Below are 20,404 nucleotides of genomic sequence, written 5' to 3' on the forward strand. Positions count from 1 at the left end.
ACCATGAACATACCTATTCCATGTAAAGTGACTGGAAAAAATCTCGTATTTCTAAAGACTGTGCATGCAATGTAGATGAACAAAGAGACGGAGTGCCAAACCATTCACCACACACACGCAAACAATGAGATCGAATCTTTTGCTTTTCATCTAAAGCAATCAATTGTGGCAATTCACAACAGAAATGCCCATGCTTGGTGCTTATCCTTTCATGTGCTCTTTCTACAACTGTGTCATGCCAAGAAAGACATGGAATGTGACTTCCTTGAATGCATACTTTTCACCTTTTCATGAAAAATCCGCATACATTCGTGCTCATTCATGAGTGAAACGTGCTCAACGTACAATACGTCATGCCTAGAAAAAGGGATCACGTAAAGACGCTAACTAAAATACAGGAAACGATCACGAATAAAACACTCGATCAATGCGTGCTACTAATCATGCGAACACATAACACTTCGTGTGAGGGTTCGTTGGACCTAGTGTCACGTGAGACATCCAACCCTATGTGTCCGTGGACAAGCTACAGCATGATCAGGGTTCAGTCAATCCAATCAAGTCTAGATTAGAAGTGATCTCGCACTTTTGTGAGTCTACTCGTAGACCGTGCATGCCCAGTCGCTTAGTGTAGATGCATATCCTTTGGTTGCACACAGCATGATCATCAGTATTCCCTTTAGAATCCATCAAATTCAATCAAGGGAATTTTCCAGTGCATTTAGCCTATTTTCCCTATTTTTGATATTTTTCACTTATTATTTTTAAGTGACTTTCCAACAAAAGTAAGTAGGGCAATTTTGCTAAGTTAATATATAAGCAAACCCAAGTTAGCACTTTCTGGCAGAAGAGGCAGCAGGAGCACATGCTCAACAGGCACCTTCTCAGCAGAACCCCCAACAGTAACCCCTTGGCGTTTTGGTTCCTCCATCCTCGCCATAAACACATCACCCCCAGCGTTTCTTAGTTGCATCATCGCCATCATCACCAGCTTGTGTAGCGTTTTTGCATATCATCGTCAGCACCAGATCCCTGGCGTTTTCAGCCTCCCCGTCTTCACCAGCACATTAGAACTGCATAGCGTTTTCACTAACGCTACGAAGTCAAATCAGCATTTTTGGTTTTCAGCCCATTCCGCATCAGAACAGCAGCGTTTTCAGCCTTCTTGGACAGCAGGCAATTCAGCCCTAGTTGGTTGCAGAATACCCCCATTTTCAGCCCATAAAAACACAGCCAAGACAGTCATTTTCAGCCACCCAAAACAGCCCAAGGATTTGCAGATTTTCAGCTGATAGAAGACCACAGATTTCAGCCCTAAAGTCGTCGTCGTTACCACCGTCGTCGTCATCGGCATAGTCCCAGATTGCATCAGTCCATTGCATCGTCATTGTACCACTTTGTGCAATCAATAGTAGACCACTCTCACCAACGAGGGTGGGGCCTTCGGAGGAGGGTTTTACAACAGTTTCTGGTGTCGTATCTCTCTTCTCTCTCTATCTCTCAGTCTCATACACTTGCACGCACATTGTCCATTCACTTTGTTCGTGATCACAGCACTTTCCACTAAGAACGGAAGGCTCTCCCTTCCATAAGAACTAAAACGAACCTTGAGCACAGTTCGTAGCACTCATCTTGAGCAAAGCACAAACATTCATTCCGCTGCACCTAACATTGGTATCAGAGCTTTGGCAGTGTTCTGTATCACTCAAGGAAAGAACCACAGGAACCACAAAATTTTTTTGCTTGTTGAGGTCGCACGAACCCAAGTTCGCTTGGGCGTGTCGATTCCTAATCGTGTTTTGTTGAAGAGTGACAGGAATCCCAAGAAAGAAGGGTTTGTCCAGCCTCCCCTTGTGTCTCTTTTCACTCATTGAGAGCGGACCGTGCACTTAGCGGCTGGCCAATCGACGTGAAATGGGAAAAAGCAACCTTGGTGTGAGCGCAAGGCCGCCAAGGGATGCGCCCGCAGAAAAGAGTAGAACTTGGGTGAAGAGAAGATCCTTCTCAAACGCAATTTGCAAGCAAAAGAAAACCTCAAGATACCCAAGAACCCAAGACCCCCAAGAACCCAAGTTCCTCGTGAACTTAAGAACTCAAGACCCGCAAGAACCCAAGTTCCTCGTGAACTTAAGAGCCCACAAGAACCCACGATTGCAGAATGGTCATCACTCGAAGCGGAATGGATACTTCGCTTGGAGGTGGTGAGCATGAGAGAGGCGAAGAAGAATTTTCCCCACCACGAGGTTTTTCCGACCCTCCCCCTTTCCCATCTACGACAAGGATTGCACTAACTCCTATGGAGGCTTTCGACAAGAGGATGATGGATAGGAAGTTAGAAAGCGAAGAAAGAATCGTAGCCATCGAGCGTAAGTACCAAGAAAGAATGGCAGCCATAGCGCGTGAAAGTGAGCAAGCACGCTTGGAAGCCAAAGCAAGAGAAGCAGAATTTGATCGAGAGAACAAAGCAAGAGAAGCAAAATTTGATCGCGAGGCCAAAGAAAGAGAAGCAAGATTTTATCGCGAGAGCAAAGCAAGCATGCAAGAGTTCTTGCGACTCTTTTCTCAAGCTCAGGCACAGATTCAAGAGATTCGGGAAAAGGAGACTCTCTCAGTCTCTTCTTCTCCAAAGCATGATACACAGGATTTGCATGATTGTGTGAAGCATGATGATGTTTTGATTGACAATGATAAGCACAATGACAAGCATGATAAATTGCATGATCAAGATGTGATTTCTCACAAGTATATGATGATTTGCATGATCAAGATGTGATTTCTCACAAGCATGATGAGTTGCATGAAGATTATGTGATTGTTCACAAGGATGATGTGTTAGTGGATGCTTTTTCTAGCAAAGCTAGCCTCGTTGTAGATTTGATCAATCACGAAGAACCGATCTTGGCTTTCGAGTCGAGGTCCAAAGAATCCCCACAGGATGATTCGATCCCTCACGAAGAACCGATCTTGGCTCTCAAGCCTAGGTCCAAAGAACCCTCACAGGAAGTATTATGTGTTCGCATGATTCATACGCACGCATTGTTCGAGTGGTTCATTCGTGATCGTTTCCTGTATTTTAGTCAACATCGTTATGTGATCCCTTTTCCTAGGCATGACATATTGTATGTTGAGCACGTTTCTCTCATAGATGAGCACGAATGTATGCGGATTTTTCATGAAAAGCTGAAAAGTATGTATGTAAGGAAGTCACATTCCATGTCTCTTCCTTGGCATGACACATTCGTAGAACAAGCAAATGCAAGTATGAGCACCAAGCATGCGCATTTCCGTTGTGAATTGCCACAGTTGATTGCTCTAGATCAAAAGAGAAATATTCGATCTCATTGTTTGCATGTGTTTGATGAACGGGTTGTCTCTCCGTCTCTATGTTCATCTACATTGCATACACAGTCTTTAGCAAAGACAAGACTTTTTCCATTTACTTTACATGGAATAGGTATGTTCATGTTTTTGTGTTGGAAGTGGTTTCAGGAATTTTCAGCCATGGAGATTCTTGAAGAAGAAAGAAGCATGACTCTCCACGAAGTTGAAGCATCGAAGAAGCCACAAAAGACTTTGTGTCGCTTTCAGCGCGGCCCAAAGAAGCAAGCGTTGCAGACCTTTATGAAGTTCAAGTACCGCACGACCCACACATCAAAGTGGGCCGGCAAAGAGTCCCTTCCAGGATTCTGAATGCTGTTCGCAATCTCCCTCGACGCCATACAGTTCGGTACCAGTACCTCACTTTGAAAAGGAGGGGATGTCACGTGACACATCCAACCCTATGTGTCCGTGGACAAGCTACAGCATGATCAGGGTTCAATCAGTCCAATCAAGTCTAGATTAGAAGTGATCTCGCACTTTTGTGAGTCTATTCGTAGACCGTGCATGCCCAGTCACTTAGTGTAGATGCATATCCTCTGGTTGCACACAGCATGATCATCAGTATTCCCTTCAGAATCCATCAGATTTAGTCACGAGAATTTTCCAGTGCATTTAGCCTATTTTCCCTATTTTTGATATTTTTCACTTATTATTTTTAAGTGACTTTCTAACAAAAGTAGGTAGGGCAATTTTGCTAGGTTAATATATGAGCAAACCCAAGTTAGCACTTTCTGGCAGAAGAGGAGCAGGAGCACATGCTCAACAGGCACCTTCTCAGCAGAACCCCCAACAGTAACCCCTTGGCGTTTTGGTTCCTCCATCCTCACCATAAACACATAAGCCCCAGCGTTTCTCAGTTGCATCATCACCATCATCTATCATCGTCAGCACCAGATCCCTACCGTTTTCAGCCTCCCCGTCTTCGCCAGCACATCAGAACTGCATAGCGTTTTCACTAACGCTAGGAAGTCAAATCAGCGTTTTTGGTTTTCAGCCCATTCCACATCAGAACAGCAGCGTTTTCAGCCTTCTTGGACAGCAGGCAATTCAGCCCTAGTTGGTTGCAGAATACCCCCATTTTCAGCCCATAAAAACACAGCCAAAACAGTCATTTTCAGCCACCCAAAACAGCCCAAGGATTTGCAGATTTTCAGCAGATAGAGGACCACAGATTTCAGCCCTAAAGTCGTCGTCGTCACCACCGTCTTCGTCACCGGCATAGTCCCAGATTGCATCAGTCCATTGCATCGTCATTGTACCACTTTGTGCAATCAATAGTAGACCACTCTCGCCGACAAGAGTGGGGCCTTCGGAGGAGGGTTTTACAACAATTTCTGGTGTCGTATCTCTCTTCTCTCTCTATCTCTCAGTCTCGTACACTTGCACGCACATTGTCCATTCACTTTGTTCGTGATCACAGCACTTTCCACTAAGAACGGAAGGCTCTCCCTTCCATAAGAACTAAAAGGAACCTTGAGCACAGTTCAGAGCACTCATCTTGAGCAAAGCGCAAACATTCATTCCGCTGCACCTTAAACCTAGGCTCGAGAGCCAAGATCGGTTCTTCCTGAAGGGGTTCTTTGGACCTAGGCTCGAGAGCCAAGATCGATCCTTCGTGATTGATCGAATCTGCAACGAGGTTAGCTTTGCTAGAAAAAGCATCAACTAACTCATCATCCTTGTGAACAATCACGCCATCTTCATGCAAATCATCATGCTTGTGAGAAATCACATCTTGATCATGCAAATCATCATGCTTGTGCGAAATCACATCTTGATCATGCGAATCATCATGCTTGTCATTGTCATCCAAATCATCATGCAAATCATTGGCATCCAAATCATCATGCTTATCATTATCCTTCAAATCATCATGCAAATCATTACCATTTAATTCATCATGCTTCTTATAATCATGCAAATCCTGTGTGTCATGCTTTGGAGAAGAAGAGACGGAGAGAGTCTCCTTTTCTCGAATCTCTTGCATTTGTGCCTCAACATGAGAAAAGAGTCGCAAGAACTCTTTCATGTGTTGGTCGCTCTTTTCTTTGATTGCTTTGTTCGCGCGATCAAATTCTGCTTGTCTTGCTTTGTTCTCGCGATCAAATTTGGCTTGACTTTCTTTTCCTTCCAAGTCGTACTGACGGTCTATGGCTTCCATTCTTGCATCGTATTCACGATCTATGGCTGCCCATCTTTCTTTGTAGTCACGATCTATGGCTGCCCTTCTTTCTTCATAGGCCTTTCTTTCTACTTCTCTTTCTTGGTCCAACTCCTCCATAGGAGTTAGCACAATCCTTGACGTAGATGGGGAAGGGGGAAGGTCGGAATAACCTCCTGGTGGGAAAAATTCTTCTTCGCCTCTCTCGTGCTCATCACCTCCAAGCGAAGTATCCATTCCGCTTCGAGTGATGACCATTCTGAAGTCGTGGGTTCTTGTGGTCTTGGGTTCTTAAGTTCACGAGGAACTTGGGTTCTTGCGGGTCTTGAGGTTCTTGGGTTCTTGAGGGTTTTCTTTCGCTTGCAATCTGTATTAGAGAAGGATCTTCTCTTCACCCGAGTTCTGCTCTTTTCCGCGGGCGCACCCCTTGGCGGCCTTGCGCTCACACCAAGGTTGCTTTTTCCCACCTCACGTCAATTGGCCGGCCGCTAAGTGCACGGTCCGCTCTCAATAAGTGAAAAGATGCACAAGGGAAGGCAGGACAAGCCCTTCTTTCTTGGGATTCTTGTCACTCTTCAAAAACACGATTAGGAATCGACACGCCTAAGCGAACTTGGGTTTGTGCGACTGCAACAAGCAAATAAAAATTCTTGTGATTCTTTCCTTGAGTGATACAGAACACTGCCAAAGCTCTGATACCAATGTTAGGTGCAACGGAATGAATGTTTGCGCTTTGCTCAAGATGAGTGCTCCGAACTGTGCTCAAGGTTCCTTTTGTTCTTATGGAAGGTAGAGCCTTCCCTTCTTAATGAGAGAATGCTATGATCACAACCAAAGTGAATGGACACTGTGCGTGCATATGTATGAGACTGAGAGATAGAGAGAGAAGAGAGGTACGACACCAGAGACATTGTAAAACCCTCCTCCGAAGGCCCCACTCTCGTCGGCGAGAGTGGTCTACTTATGATTGCACAAACTGGTACAAACGGTATGCATGAGACTGATGCAAGTCTAGGCTATGTTGACGACTACGACAGGGATGACGAGGCCGACACTAGGGTTGAAATCTGCAATCTTTCTACTGCTGTCCAAAAACGCTATGGGTTGAAATCTGTGACTAGTCCAAAAACGCTGATTCAAGGACTGTTTCTGTGGGTCTTTGACGCTGAAAATCTGCACGTTTAGGGCTGAAAACTGATGGTCTTTCCGGGCTGAATCTACTACTCTTTTAGGGGCTGAACTTGCAGGTACTTCATGGCTGAAAAACGTTGCAGGCTGAGGTCATAAAGACTGAAAATGCTAGGCCAAAACTGATGTCGATGATGGCTTTTACTAATGCTAGGGCTGAGATATTCCAGCGGTGAAGATCTGATGCAAAAACGCCAGGCTGGGACTTGCTTGGCGATGGTTGCTTATGCAAACGCTAGGGCAAGGTTCTGATGAAGAAAACGCTAGCATGGGGGAAGGTTCTTCTTGCTTGGAGGGAGAAACCGCCAAGGGGTCTTGTTGAGAAGTTGCCTGCTGAGCTTGGCTCCTATTGCCTCTTCTGCCATTTAGTGTTAGTTTAGGTTTGCTTATATACAAACTTACTCAATTTGCCCTACCTACTTTCCAACAAAAGTCACTGAATTTTAATAAGTGAAAAATGTCAAAAAGAGGTAAAATAGGCTAAATGCATTGGAAAATTCCCCTGAAGGATTCTAATGGATTCTGATGGGAATGCTTATGATCATTCTATGTGCAACCAGAGGATATGCATCTACACTAAGTGATTGGGCATGCACGGTCTACGAATAGACTCACAAAAGTGCCATATCACTTCTAATCTAGAGTGATTGGACTGACTGAACCCTTGTCGTGTTGTAGCTTGTCCAGGGACACACAGGGTTGGTTGTGTCATGTGACAACGGACCTTTCCAAATCACTGAAAAGATAAATAATGTCTCCTTCTGATTGAAACTGCCAGATACTTGGAGGATTCACAATGCATTTCATGTGAGTCTCTTGAAACCTTTTAAAGGTGATGTGCCTGATGATGGGGAGCCTGATGAGCAACCCGAAGTGGAAGAAAACGAGGAGATCCTTGTTCCTGAACAGATTTTGGCACATAAGGATACAAAGAATAAAGGTAAAGTCCGAAGGCAATTCTTGGTTAAGTTCAAGAACTATCCTGCATTGGATGCGAAGTGGATGGAGGAGGAGGACCTAGTAGATACTCCTCAGATTGTGAAACTTTACCTCGATGCTTTTGGTTTAGCATAGTCTACTCCAAATGGAACCCAGAATTCAGCTTGGCCGGAGATCTGGTGCAGTGGGATGCACAAGAGGGGAGTCGATCTGCTCCTTTGTCAATAGATGCCTTGATTTAGATACTAGAGTCACTGATGTCTCTTTAAGCTTCAGGGATACTGAAAGCTGACAGTATTCTGCTGTATGACTTTATGAAATGGAATTCCTGATTATGATACTGATTTGTTCTTGACTTCTTTTAAGTGCAGGAACTGATAGACAAAATGACTGCAGCATTTTGGTCTGATTGATCTCGAATAGACATGGTTGCAATAGGGGTTAGTCAATCGGACATCAATGAGGTCCCGATTGGACCTAGATGCGATTGCTACCTACATTGCCGATAAATCATGGTCTAAGATCCGAATGAATGTTGAATGTCATGTGATGTCCTGTGATGTCTAGTGATGTCCTGTGATGTCGTGTGATGTGACTGTCGATTGGTACATGTGCTAGATGTGTGTTCCTAGTACTTAGGTACTAACAGTCAGTGTCTGCTAAGACAATTTATGGCTTCTGTCGATTTTGCACGCGTAATCGCGGGCAATTACGATGCTTTCAAGAGGGGGGTATGTCACAAAGTGCTGACATGGCTACTGAGATCAGAAACCCTAATTTTTGGAAACCCTAACCCTAACTGCTGGCTAAAACCCTAATGTGGCTGAAAACCCTAAAGCAGGCGACCGAAATGCCACGTGGCAGCAGTACGGCTTTTCCGGAAAAGCAACGGGAATTGCGGAGCTGAAAATCAGCTTTTGGGCGATGCAATCTGAGAAAGATAGAGAGAGAGAGTCCATTGCTTTATTTTTTTACTCTGAGAGAGAGAGAGAGAGAGAGAGAGAGAGAGAGAGAGAGAGAGTTTTTTCTTTTATTTTTGAAAGCTTTTGGGGCTCTACTTTTGGGCATCCCTTGTAATCTTTAAATTGGCGGTTTAGGGCTCACTCTGCAGAGCATCTGGACGCAGAGTTTGAGAGTGAAACCCTAACCGCTCTCTTGTACTTTGACATTGATTTAATACATAAAGAAATATCGAAAGGGGCGCTGGTCTTTGAGGCCAATATCTCTAGGCATGGAACTCCGCCGGGCCAGTGCAAATCTATTGTGATCTGTGAATTGTTTTGAAGTGGTTATTTGGTGCTGTCGTGATTGATTCTTGACTTGGAGTGTCCAAGTTTGTTACAAAATGGAACCCCGAACTCAGCCCTGGCAGAATCTGGTGCAGCGGGTATGCACGAGAGGGGAGTCACTCCGCTCCTTTGTCAACAGATTGCCCCGATTTTTGATACTAAAGTCATTGATGTCTCTTTTTGAGTTTCAAGGATACTATGAGCTGACAGTATTCTGATGTATGACTTTATGAACTAGAATTCCCGATAATATGATATTGATTTGTTCTTGACTTGTTTCAGTGCAGGAACTGATAGACGAAATGACTGCAGCATTTTGGAATAACGATCTCGATAGACATGGTTGCAATAAGGATTAGTTAATCGGGCATCTATGAGGTCCCGAGTGGAGGAAGGGTAAGGAGAGGCTTTGCTCAAAGCTAAGTATGTGATATTATGGGCCCTTCCATGTTTCCAAAAAGAGCAAGAGCTTGGCACCTTTGTGAGCCTCTAATAGGACGTGCATGTCCAGGGTGGTCATAGTTGCATACCCTCTTTTGCACAGGACAACATTTCAGCATAAGCATTTTTTTACCATATGAACCGCCTCTTATTTGACTTCATTTATTAGGTGATTTTCAGCATTGTTTTCAGCTTGGTCGTGGGGTTTTCTTTATGCTTGCTCGACCCAGCCTCAGGCATCTATAAAGGCAACCCTTGGGCGCTACAAGACAGCAGATGAATGCAGGGGCACAAGGCGGCAGGCACCCGATCGGCAACACCTCAGGTTCCCAACGTTTTCTCCAGGACCAGCTTGGCGCTTTCGCATCATGAAGACCTGCGTTTTCAGCCCATAAGACCAGCGTTTTCAGATCAGCCCTAAACCTCGCCGGACCGCACCCTTCCCGATCGCAGATTCTCGCCGCATCGACCATCAGCACCCAAATCAGCCTAGCGTTTTTGGTTTCAGCCAGATCAGCGAGCACTTTGCAAATTCAGCCCAGATCAGCTAGCGTTTTTGCATTGCACCTCCGCATGCATTGGCAATTGTAGATCCTCGCCACAGATTGCATATCTCTAGCAGAAGTACCTAACGTTTTCAAATTTCAGCCTTGACATCGTCGTCGTCGTCGTCGACATCGTCATCATCATCGTCAAGTACCACAGCATCAGTACCCATTAGCATTAGCATCTCAACATCCAGTCATTGTATGAACATTTGTGCAAGAATAAAGAAAGTACTTGCTTTGGCAACAGAGCAAGGGGGCCCTTGAGGGTTGGGACCCGACATCCTTGTGTCATCTCTTTTCTCTCTCTTGTGTCTCTCTTTTTTTCAGTTCAATTCAATTCTTTCAAGTGAAGTAAAGTTTTTTTTTTCTTGAAAGAATCTTCGAGTCCCGATCATGGACTTATTAGCTCCCATCTTCATTGCCATGTCTTTGAGGGAAGATAGACATCGGATACACGAGAACCCAGATCTTGAGTACCAGGATCTACTAGCCTCTTATGCGGATATGGAAGGAGTTGGAGGCAGGATCCCTAAACCTCTCCTGCATTCGCATTCGCATTCGCATGTAGCATGCATCCACTTCCGTTGACAACAAACCCTTGGAACTACCTTTGAGCACCCCTACCTTTCAGCTTCACCCGCAATGTTTTCACAACAGGACTATTCGAGTGGTCGTACTTGCTCGCAAGGCAGAGTCAGCACGAAGGCTGGTATTCTGCGACATTACCTGGTAACTTGTATGGTAGGTGTTTACATTGCACCACATCTACATCCGCAGTATCCACCCGATGGGAGGAGTTTTCATTGGTGATGCATCCACAAGCATCAGAAGCAGTCAACATCATAAGAACAAAAAAGTATCCCAAGATAGAAGTTCGGTTGTTGTACCTCACCTTCAATAGGGGGGGATCTCACGTGCGCACTTCACTTGCGCGCTTTGGACATGTTCTGCCATAGTCTAGCATGAGTCTAGCTTAGGATTGAGCCTAGCACCTTTGTTAGCCTCTAATAGGACGTGCATGTCCACGCCAATCATAGTTGCATACCCTCTCTTGCTCAGGACAACATTTAAGCATGAGCATTTTTTTACCATATGAACCACCTCTTATTTGACTTGATTTATTAGGTGATTTTCAGCATTATTTTCGGCTTGGTCATGGGGTTTCCTTTATGCTAGCTCGACCCAACCTCAGGCGTCTACAAAGGCAACCCTTGGACGCTACAAAACAGTAGATGAATTCAGGGACACAAGGAGGCAGGCACTCGATCCGCAGCATCTCAGGTTCCCAGCGTTTTCTCCAGGACCAGCTTGGCGTTTTGGCATCATGAAGAACTGCGTTTTCAGCCCATAAGACCAGCATTTTCAGATCAGCCCTGAACCTCGCCGGACCGCACCCTTCCTGGTCGCAGATTCTCGCCGCATCGACCATCAGCACCCAGATCAGCCTAGCGTTTTTTGTTTCAGTCAGATCAGCGAAGAGCACTTTGCAGATTCAGCCAATATCAGCTAGCGTTTTTGCATTGCACCTCTGCATGCATTGACAGTTGCAGATCCTCGCCGCAGATTGCAGATCTCTAGCAGAAGTACCTAACGTTTTCAAATTTCAGCCTTGACATCGTCGTCGTCGACATCGTCGTCGTCGACATCGTCGTCGTCGACATCGTCATCGTCATCGTCATCGTCATTGTCGTCGTTGTCAAGTACCACAGCATCAATATCCATTAGCATCAGCATCTCAACATCCAACCATTGTAAGAGCATTTATGCAAGAATAAAGAAAGTACTTGCTTTGGCAACAAAGCAAGGGGGCCCTTGAGGGTTGGGACCCGACATCCCTATGTCGTCTCTTTTCTCTCTCTTGTCTCTCTCTTTCTTTCAGTTCAGTTCAGTTCTTTCAAGTGAAGTAAAGTGTCCCTTGTGTTTGTGCGGAGTACTAGATCCGAGCACCTGAATTGATCGGGCGGATACTTCTCAGAGAGATCTTTACCTTGAGGCTTTTGGTTTAGTTATGCCTATTCCAAAAGTGCACGTCGAATCAATCTAGTGTGGTGCGTGTTGCACAAGGGGGGAGCCACTCCCTTCCTTCGCAAACTGCCAGAAGAGAATAGAGTCGGCCAATTTTCTCTGCGAGAATTTGAGGGTGCTAATTAACAGGCTGATAATACTCTATAAGCGACTCTATGATATATACATAAAATTGCCTAAGTTTAGGGCTTGTGGTTGGGAATTCCTTAAGAACTGATTGTTTGAAGTACTCTTGCAGATGTGTGTGTGTGTGTTTGTGAGTACGAGGTGAAATGTCTGCAGCGTTTTGTGTCTCTACTCTCCGGCAGGGGTGATACGCATGATTGATATGATGAATTTAGTGCATCTAGACATTTGCTAGAGATCGGCGAGATCTGGATGTGATGTTTAAATGATCCATTGAATTCATAGTTCATGTATGAGGTCTTGTTGCAGACAAAGATGTAGTCTCAACGCATCAAGATTCAAAAGTTCTGAAAGGATGAGATGGCTCGATAGTGATCTTCGTGCATCAATAGTTTTTGCCTAGATTGATTGTTTGCATCTGGGCATTCAATGTGCACTACGTGAATGTAGATCCAAAATCCAGTGTGGACTAGGATTTGTGCGGATGCATGCTTTGTGAATCTATCGTCTTGTGGGGGATGGTCATCGGCATGCTTGCATAGAATTTGAGGAGTGATGTGAATTTGGAGTGATTAGATTTAGTGCATAAAGACATTCATGAGAGATCAATGCGGTCTGGATATGATGGCTAAATAAGTCATAATGATCACGGTTCCTCTCGACCGTTATAGGGATGTGAACGTGACTATGATTGTTCAGTAACTTGTGTCTGTTTGCCAATGCATGGTTTGAAGCGGTCAAATACATGTAAGTATAGCGTCAGTGTCGATTGAGCTATTTTCTGTCCATTGTCTGTTTTGCAAGGGGAATTGCGATTACTCTTCTTTTAAGGGGCATATGCCACAAAGTGATTCCTTAAAAGGTGCCATGCCATCATCTCTCTCTCTCTCTCTCTCTCTCTCTCTCTCTCTCTCTCTCTCTCTCTCTCTCTCTCTCTCTCTCAGCATGAATTATGGGACTTGCTAACGTGGCAGCCAAACAAGTTGTCCTAAATATAAAAAAAAGTCCCAAAAGGAGTACCAGAATTTAAGCCGACTACATCTAGAAGTGGAACTCCACCACTTCGTGTCTCGACTACAAGTATAATGTTCTCTTTTTCAAGTTCAAGTCTTTGATGTTTCTGTTCAGTTCCATTATTGTTGCAATTAGTGGCTTGCCAGTACATGTACCACCTTTCATTATTCCATGCTCCCATACCAACTAGAAGTAAATTGGTTGGGTGAAAAAAATAGACTAAGACACTATGACGAAACTACTCCAAATCAACCCGTATAGCTCCAAATCAAATATATGAATGAGCACTGAGACAACAACCTCAGCACTTGCGCGCCTAATATCGCTCCAATTCTAGACACCCACTCAAAATAATCTCTCAAATCGAAGGAAACAAAATACATCTCCCCTCCAGGTATGTATCCTCTCCAACCTTGCTACAGCCTCTCTAGATCCTCAAGAACTCGCGTTCTAAGCGACCCGATCAGATCTAATGCAAAATTAGCAATGTATCTCCTCTCCCTAAAGACGTCCCTAAGAAAGAGCAATGCATCTTGGCATATATATCCATGAGAGTTTAATTGTGTAATGTCTCTGATCCCAGCACATGTAGTCAAATAGGTCACTACATCTAAAAGCATATTCCCATGCTGAATTGTTTAAAACTCGGTTTCCTTGCCAATTCTAAGCACATAGGTGATCAAATCATTCAAGGATTTGACCTTGCCAAAGTGTATTCTCGAGGACAATGTGGACAAAGAACATGAGCATTACCCAGAGCACAATGATACACCAACCTCGTCGTAAATTTTCTGTCCGATGACAATGGTTCTAATCACAGCATTGGCCTTCAGCATACGGGCGTACGTCGTTAACTCCTCCCTCACGTTACGTTCATTCAACATATTCTAGGTCCTGTTGACCTTGTTCCTTTAGAGCATAGCCACTAGTTACTCTTCTGTCAGGTGGGTTTAATTTCCATTGTATATGGCTCCAATCTACATGCTTTCAAAAAGGTCGATCAAGTCACTGCAGCTATAATTACGGACACGCTGGTTTCCTTATTCCTTTCGACATATACTCAAGCTTACATCATTGCAAATTTTCTCTCACATTGTCACTGACCCCAAATGGAGCACATGCATTCACAACATACACCACACGGACACCATCCAGCTCTCCAGAGTCCCCTGCTTCATTTGCTTTCCTTGCTTGTCTATCGACTCTATCACAAGAGACGGAAATGCCCTCACGCTGCGTTTGTTAAATTAACACATTCCAAATGAGTGCTAGGCTCGGACTGTGTGTGTGTGTGTGTGTGTGTGTGTGTGTGTGTGAGAGAGAGAGAGAGAGAGAGAGAGAGAGAGAGAGAGAGTGCACCGTCCCCTTCCGTGCTCCTCTAGCTCGCGTTTAAGTCTGCTGCCACTCGTCGAGACTCACTAGAAATCACAAGCCCTGCCAGTGTTACTTAAATGATGGAATGAACCCGACTAAAAAGAATTGTGGGTGAATTATAGGATGTTCAGGCCCCAAATGTGATCAAAGAGTAGTAAATAGTTGTTTTTTGTGCTATCTGTTGTTTCAACTTGTAAGATGAGAGTTTAATATAGTTTAACTCTATGGAAGTAGCATCACCTAGAAGGACGATTGGATGGTGACTTATCGTTGATCGAGCTTACGGTAACAATAACAATGGTGTGAAAGATTTGCGATACTAGTAATTATAGTTGGAGAATTTGATGTTTTGGTTATGAACGTTACCATTACTATTTATCAATGGCAGAAATAATCTTAAAAAAGGAGACTTCAAAGAGGTGAAATGATGATATGTGTTTGTAATTAGGTAAGTAGACATTGTTGTGTGTGTGATTTTTTTATTCTTGAAAGCATAGTATATGTGAATCCATCAAACTAGTATTACCCACCAAATTATTGCAGTGTTTTTTGAACAATACAATTTCAAATATTGTATTATCAAGTGAATTACACATAGGGACTGAAAGTTTCATGTACAAGAATCCATTTTGCTTTTGCGGCTAAACACGAAATCTCTTCTAAGACACTAGGCTTTGATTTAATATGATCGTGAGTAAGGTCCCGAATATGGGTAGTGTATACTAGTCGGTGTGTATATTTTACATGAGTTAAAATACAAGGTAATTTTTTTGAACTAGTGCTACAATGTAAAGTTTTTGAATTTCACAACGAGTTTGTTCGCCTACTTTTAATTCCTTCTGTGTGCAAGCTTTTAGTGTGTTCATGCCACATCCATCGGAAACAGCGTAGAACTTCCTTGCCACAGCCATGTTGGGCATATTGTTAGGACAAGGGTCCTGTACCCTAGGAACTAGGATAGTCATGGACTACGGCCAAGGTTCAGGCTAGGCAGTGTGGACAAGGGATCCGTCTAAGGCAAGGGGCTAGGAGCCCGCCTATATAAAGGGAGGTTGGGAGGAGGATCTCAGGTCTAGTTTCCCTAGTTCTTACACTGGTATCATAGCTTAGGAGGATCTCAGGTCTAGTTTCCCTAGTTCTTACACTGGTATCATAGCTTAGGGTCAGGCTAGGCAGTGTGGACAAGGGATCCGTCTAAGGCAAGGGGCTAGGAGCCCGCCTATATAAAGGGAGGTTGGGAGGAGGATCTCAGGTCTAGTTTCCCTAGTTCTTACACTGGTATCATAGCTTAGGAGGATCTCAGGTCTAGTTTCCCTAGTTCTTACACTGGTATCATAGCTTAGGAGTCTCTCTTCCTCTCTCTCTCTCTCTAGGCGTGGTCACTTTTAGCTCCTAAAAATAGGGTCTTTAGGTGAGAACCGTGGCTTTAGTAGGGGTTTTTTCCATTTTTAGCAAAGAACTGCCTAAATCGGGCAGTCTTGCCCGTTTTGGAAACCACTGTGTGGTGCACGGAATCGCGAGGGCTTGGGCTTGAAGGGAGCGCCCTGTGGAGGAGGGGGAGGATACAGGACCTCGCGGCCGCTACCGGCTTGGGCAAGCACACACACACCATCTTCTTCTTCACGCTCCTCATGGCACGCTATCTGTGTGTTTTTTCGTCAAAAAAATCCGCCAAGTTCATATTGCTAGGCCTTTTGGCCATTGGTTTTGAGCCTTGGCCATTCTAGGTGGCCCTTCCCACAGGCAAGGCAGCACAAGGACGAGCCTTTGTGTGCAGGCAAGCCTCCCCTCAATTCTCGTGATCTGGTGGAAGGCAAACGACCACAAATTTTTGTTGAGCATGAATAACTAAGTATTCCGAACCGGCTGCAAACCAGATTTTGCAGTTTCGCACACCACAAATTCCAACCGATTTGTGTTTGCATAAGATGCAAATCCAGTTATCGGCCACTACGAATTGATCGGTGCTTACAAGTGCATCCTCGGCTACAAGTCAATTGCTGATTTCGCGGTTGCTTGGGATTTAAAATCCGACTTCGAATTCAGCGTTCGGTTCATCAAGTCTACATTAAACGACTTGCAACTTGCTGGACTGCACACGATGCGAACAAGTTTATTGGGAAGCTTGACTTTCTCAATACCCTCAATGTCATCGACAATTTGAATTTCCTCGGTGATTTCACCTCTTCGCCAATTCTACCATGGCTTGAAATTCACCTTCTTTACGATCGCCGACGAAGTTAGCACGGCTCACTACCGACCTCTGTGATCGATACGGCTACGAGCTTTTTTGCACTCCAAGGTACTGTTTTCTCTTTTGTTCGCACAACACAGATTCGCCATGAGTGCGGAAATTGATGATCGACACATGTTTGACTTTGAATACCTGGAATTGGCTCCACCTGTGGATGTCATGGGGCCGGATACTCTCACGGAGGGTACCATCGTGGCAACAGGGATGGCTGGTGCAAACCTAGGGGATCTATCTCGGTCTCCTCATTTATCAACCCCTCCTCCTCAGAGCGTGTTGGATATTCTAGAGGATGACAGTCAATTGCCGGATGCCAGGGAGTTTGTTACTCGACAGGACTGGCAAACTTTTGATGCCCGATTTCGCAAGCTAGTTGTAAGGGTCCAAATATTGGTGACGCAAGTAGAAAATCTCACACAACTAATTTACAGAATGCTACCAGAATCAGCTCCCCACTTGGTAGCAACCCAAGGGGTTGTCAATCTACCAGTTATGACCAAAGAGGTCCAACATGTCCAAAATAATTCAGTTGTCGGAACAAATCGGGGCATGACCAACGTGGTCAGGAAGCGACTATTACCATCCAACTTTCAACGTACAAAAAGTCAAAAATTGTGCTTTATTTGCTTAGGAAGGCATCAAAAAAAGCAGTGTCCACATGTTCGACAAACGTAAACATGATGCATTAATTTTGGTGCAAGGCACAATAGTTATATGTCCTTATACGTGCATGTGACCTTTCCCGAGTATTGCCCATTTTTTTCCAACTAGGTAGGATTATGCCCTAATTTCTTTTCTGAGATAATCATCCTTTTTGGTACAACCAATTTCACTTGCAACACGGTTTCTAAATTGTGTTACCATTAACTTGGGGCCAAGAGCACTGCCAATCAAGTTTAGGGCATCTACATTAATCAGGACCACATTTCACCGACTCACTACCAGTCCCGTCGGTACAAGAAAATTATTTTCATCGAATCACTACCACTCCCATCGATGCAAGGCATTTTCGGTAGTAACTTTTACGGTAGCCACGGGCTTCCACTTTTATATGCAAGGCATGCTAGAAAGGAGGAATGACCTCCACCACTTCATGGATTACGCTACCACAGTCACAAATTTGTCAAGGACAGAATCAGTGGGACTGTTTAAAATGATTATCGGTTGTTATTAACACACAACCACACTAAAAGGAAACCTAAATCTAGGACTTATTTCAGGGGCAAACTGCCAATGCTAAGTCGTCCTCATACAATCACAACCCTTGCAATCTAAGTGGATTGGAATAAGTTTTTTGTTATCTCTCTCATCGAGAGAGTCATACCGGAAAACTGAGGAATGCTTATACGATAAGCTGCAAGTCAGGCATACGATGCGTAAGAGCACATAGCTTAGGCACACACTCTACAATCTTAAGGAATGTTCCTCAGCCCAGCATGCTCTTCTTTTCGTTCTTCCTCTCTTTCTCTAAGGAACAACATGAAAATTTTCTACGAAGTATTTGTTACATGTTTCACTAGTGAGTTCTCCTGAGCCAAGATGCTCTAAAAACTCTCAGCTAGAAATTGGGCAAGGTGCCATCCATTTAGTCTTCATCGGTTCGACGATTGAACACTAATTGCCATGATGGCTATGAACCACGCACGCTGGCTAAGAGCCATTGCTAAACCTAGGATAAGATCCACTTGTTGGTATTCCTTGGACGATTGTTCTCAAGATCGAACAGCTCTACCCAGTGGAATACACATTGACGTTAACTGACAAGCAAGCGTCTTGCCATTACGGATGTCATTATGGGTGTTTAGGGTATCATTTTTGCACTAGATGTTTTTAGTGCAACGCTCAAGTGAGTTGTTGATAATCTTAAACTCACACCGGCTGATCTCTACCACGAAGTATAGACGCATCAATCAGTTGTGATAGCATGGTTGTCAAAGATTGGTAGTTTGCTTGTGTGGGTCTCCTGCTCTCTCTCTCTATAGCATTATGGAGTGTCTATGGACATACTGTTTTGGGAGACCCGGCGGGTGATTGTTACATCACCCCATAGGCATTAAGGATCACAATTTGATCTGCATTGAGGATCACAGTTGATCTCTCCCAGTTCTACTTTCAAGGAAAGAATTCCGCAATCTACCACGCGGTAGCAGACGAACACACTTTTCAAGTTGATTCCACTCAATCTGTACACGGTTAACTATGTTGGTTATCGTTATCTCCTAGTTGAGCAGTTTCTACAAAGAAGTCTTATCAAGGGGTTTGACTACGTAGATTCTAATCCAAGGGCTTGGGTTGCAAAGGCGACACCCAGGGTTCCCAGTGCAATGCTGTTTGTTTCTTAGGTAGGGGATGTGTTCCTCTCCATTAGCATACAAGTAAGTGTACATTATGTTATTCCATTAGCATACAGGTAAATGTACATTATGTTATTCCATTAGCATACAGGTAAGTGTACATTATGTTATTCCATTTGCATACAGGTAAGTGTACATTATGTTATTCCATTTGCGTACATGTAAGTGTACTGAATTGGTGTCATTCCATGTTTAGTATGCTTTGCTTGGTTTTTCAAGACGTCTAAGTACGCTTGAATGTTACAGAGTCATGCCAAGGGCATGTTGGCACAAAGTATTTTGGGCCAAGAGTCCAATCTATCTTTCTGTCCTATGCTGTTACGAACCTAATTTTAGGGTTCAATTTGGCACATGTTGTCACATAGGATACAACATGATCTAGGAACTCAAGGAGTTCATTTAGGCAGTGTGGAGCAAGATAACAAGGGTCCCTCTCACTCTTGTCGCAAAGTGTTTGCAGTTCCTCCACACACAAGTACATCTTGTACTTGTTGGATGTCGCTTTTTCGGCTATCCTTATTTGAGACATATTCCACATGTGGTGAATATGAGTCTCTGGGACTGACACTGGCGCCTAATTCTTAATGATGTGTCGTGACGAAGTCCCTACGTGCTGGTCGCATCCATTTATTAGACCATTGGGAGCACACCGTATCAGGAACAATTTCAGTGGGGCCAGAAATTGTCGGGTACTCAGTACAGATTTGTTGCAATGACAAGTGTTGTGAAACCACCTTAATGGAGGGTCGTTTCTACATATAACCAAGTATGCTAAGTTACTGAGAATGTCTCAGGGTTGATACCTAGGTGTGACTGATCTTTCACATTCTGTTATGGTCCAACTCTTATTGAAAGGCTTTCACTTACATACCGTTGAAAGTCTCATCATGGAATTGTGGTTTGGATAAATTTGTGTTAAATGCATGCACACTAGGTGTTATGGGCCCTAGTGTTTAACACTGATTTATTTGAAGCGGCATGCCAATTCATGGACTTTATTCTCTCTGCACCTTCTTGCACTGCGTGTGCAATCTCTCCTGTAGATTTATTAGGAGTTTACACCCTGCCATACAAGGCACTGGCTCAGGATGGGTGTCTATGGTTGGATGGTCTAAACTCTAGGAGCTTACTCCAGTCCACCCACTTTCAACCTAGTTGGTTGTCTTCACTCCATATAACATATATGGCTGGTTACCTCACTCTTACTGCTGCTATTCATCTCGTGTTGGATGGGCAACTTACAAATATTTCTTTTGCTAAAGGATCTGCTAAGAGAATACGTTAGCACAACGCATTTCTGAATAGATGATTTT

General features: G+C 44.1%; 1 protein-coding gene across 4 annotated transcripts in view; it reads right to left on the bottom strand.

Moving 5' to 3' along the window:
* LOC147421394 (RNA-directed DNA methylation 4-like) overlaps window positions 1-14,610 on the bottom strand; it is a 34,386-nt gene extending 19,776 nt beyond the window's left edge. For all 4 annotated transcript variants that reach the window (XM_086502566.1, XM_086502565.1, XM_086502564.1 and 1 more), the window contains exon 1: window positions 14,472-14,610. The gene's annotated coding sequence lies outside the window, so the exon portion shown is untranslated. The remainder of the gene's footprint in view (window positions 1-14,471) is intronic.
* Window positions 14,611-20,404: the final 5,794 nt, after the last annotated feature.

Source organism: Adiantum capillus-veneris, chromosome 27 (assembly GCF_014529385.1).
Source record: "Adiantum capillus-veneris isolate H3 chromosome 27, ASM1452938v2, whole genome shotgun sequence".
Lineage (NCBI taxonomy): Eukaryota > Viridiplantae > Streptophyta > Polypodiopsida > Polypodiales > Pteridaceae > Adiantum > Adiantum capillus-veneris.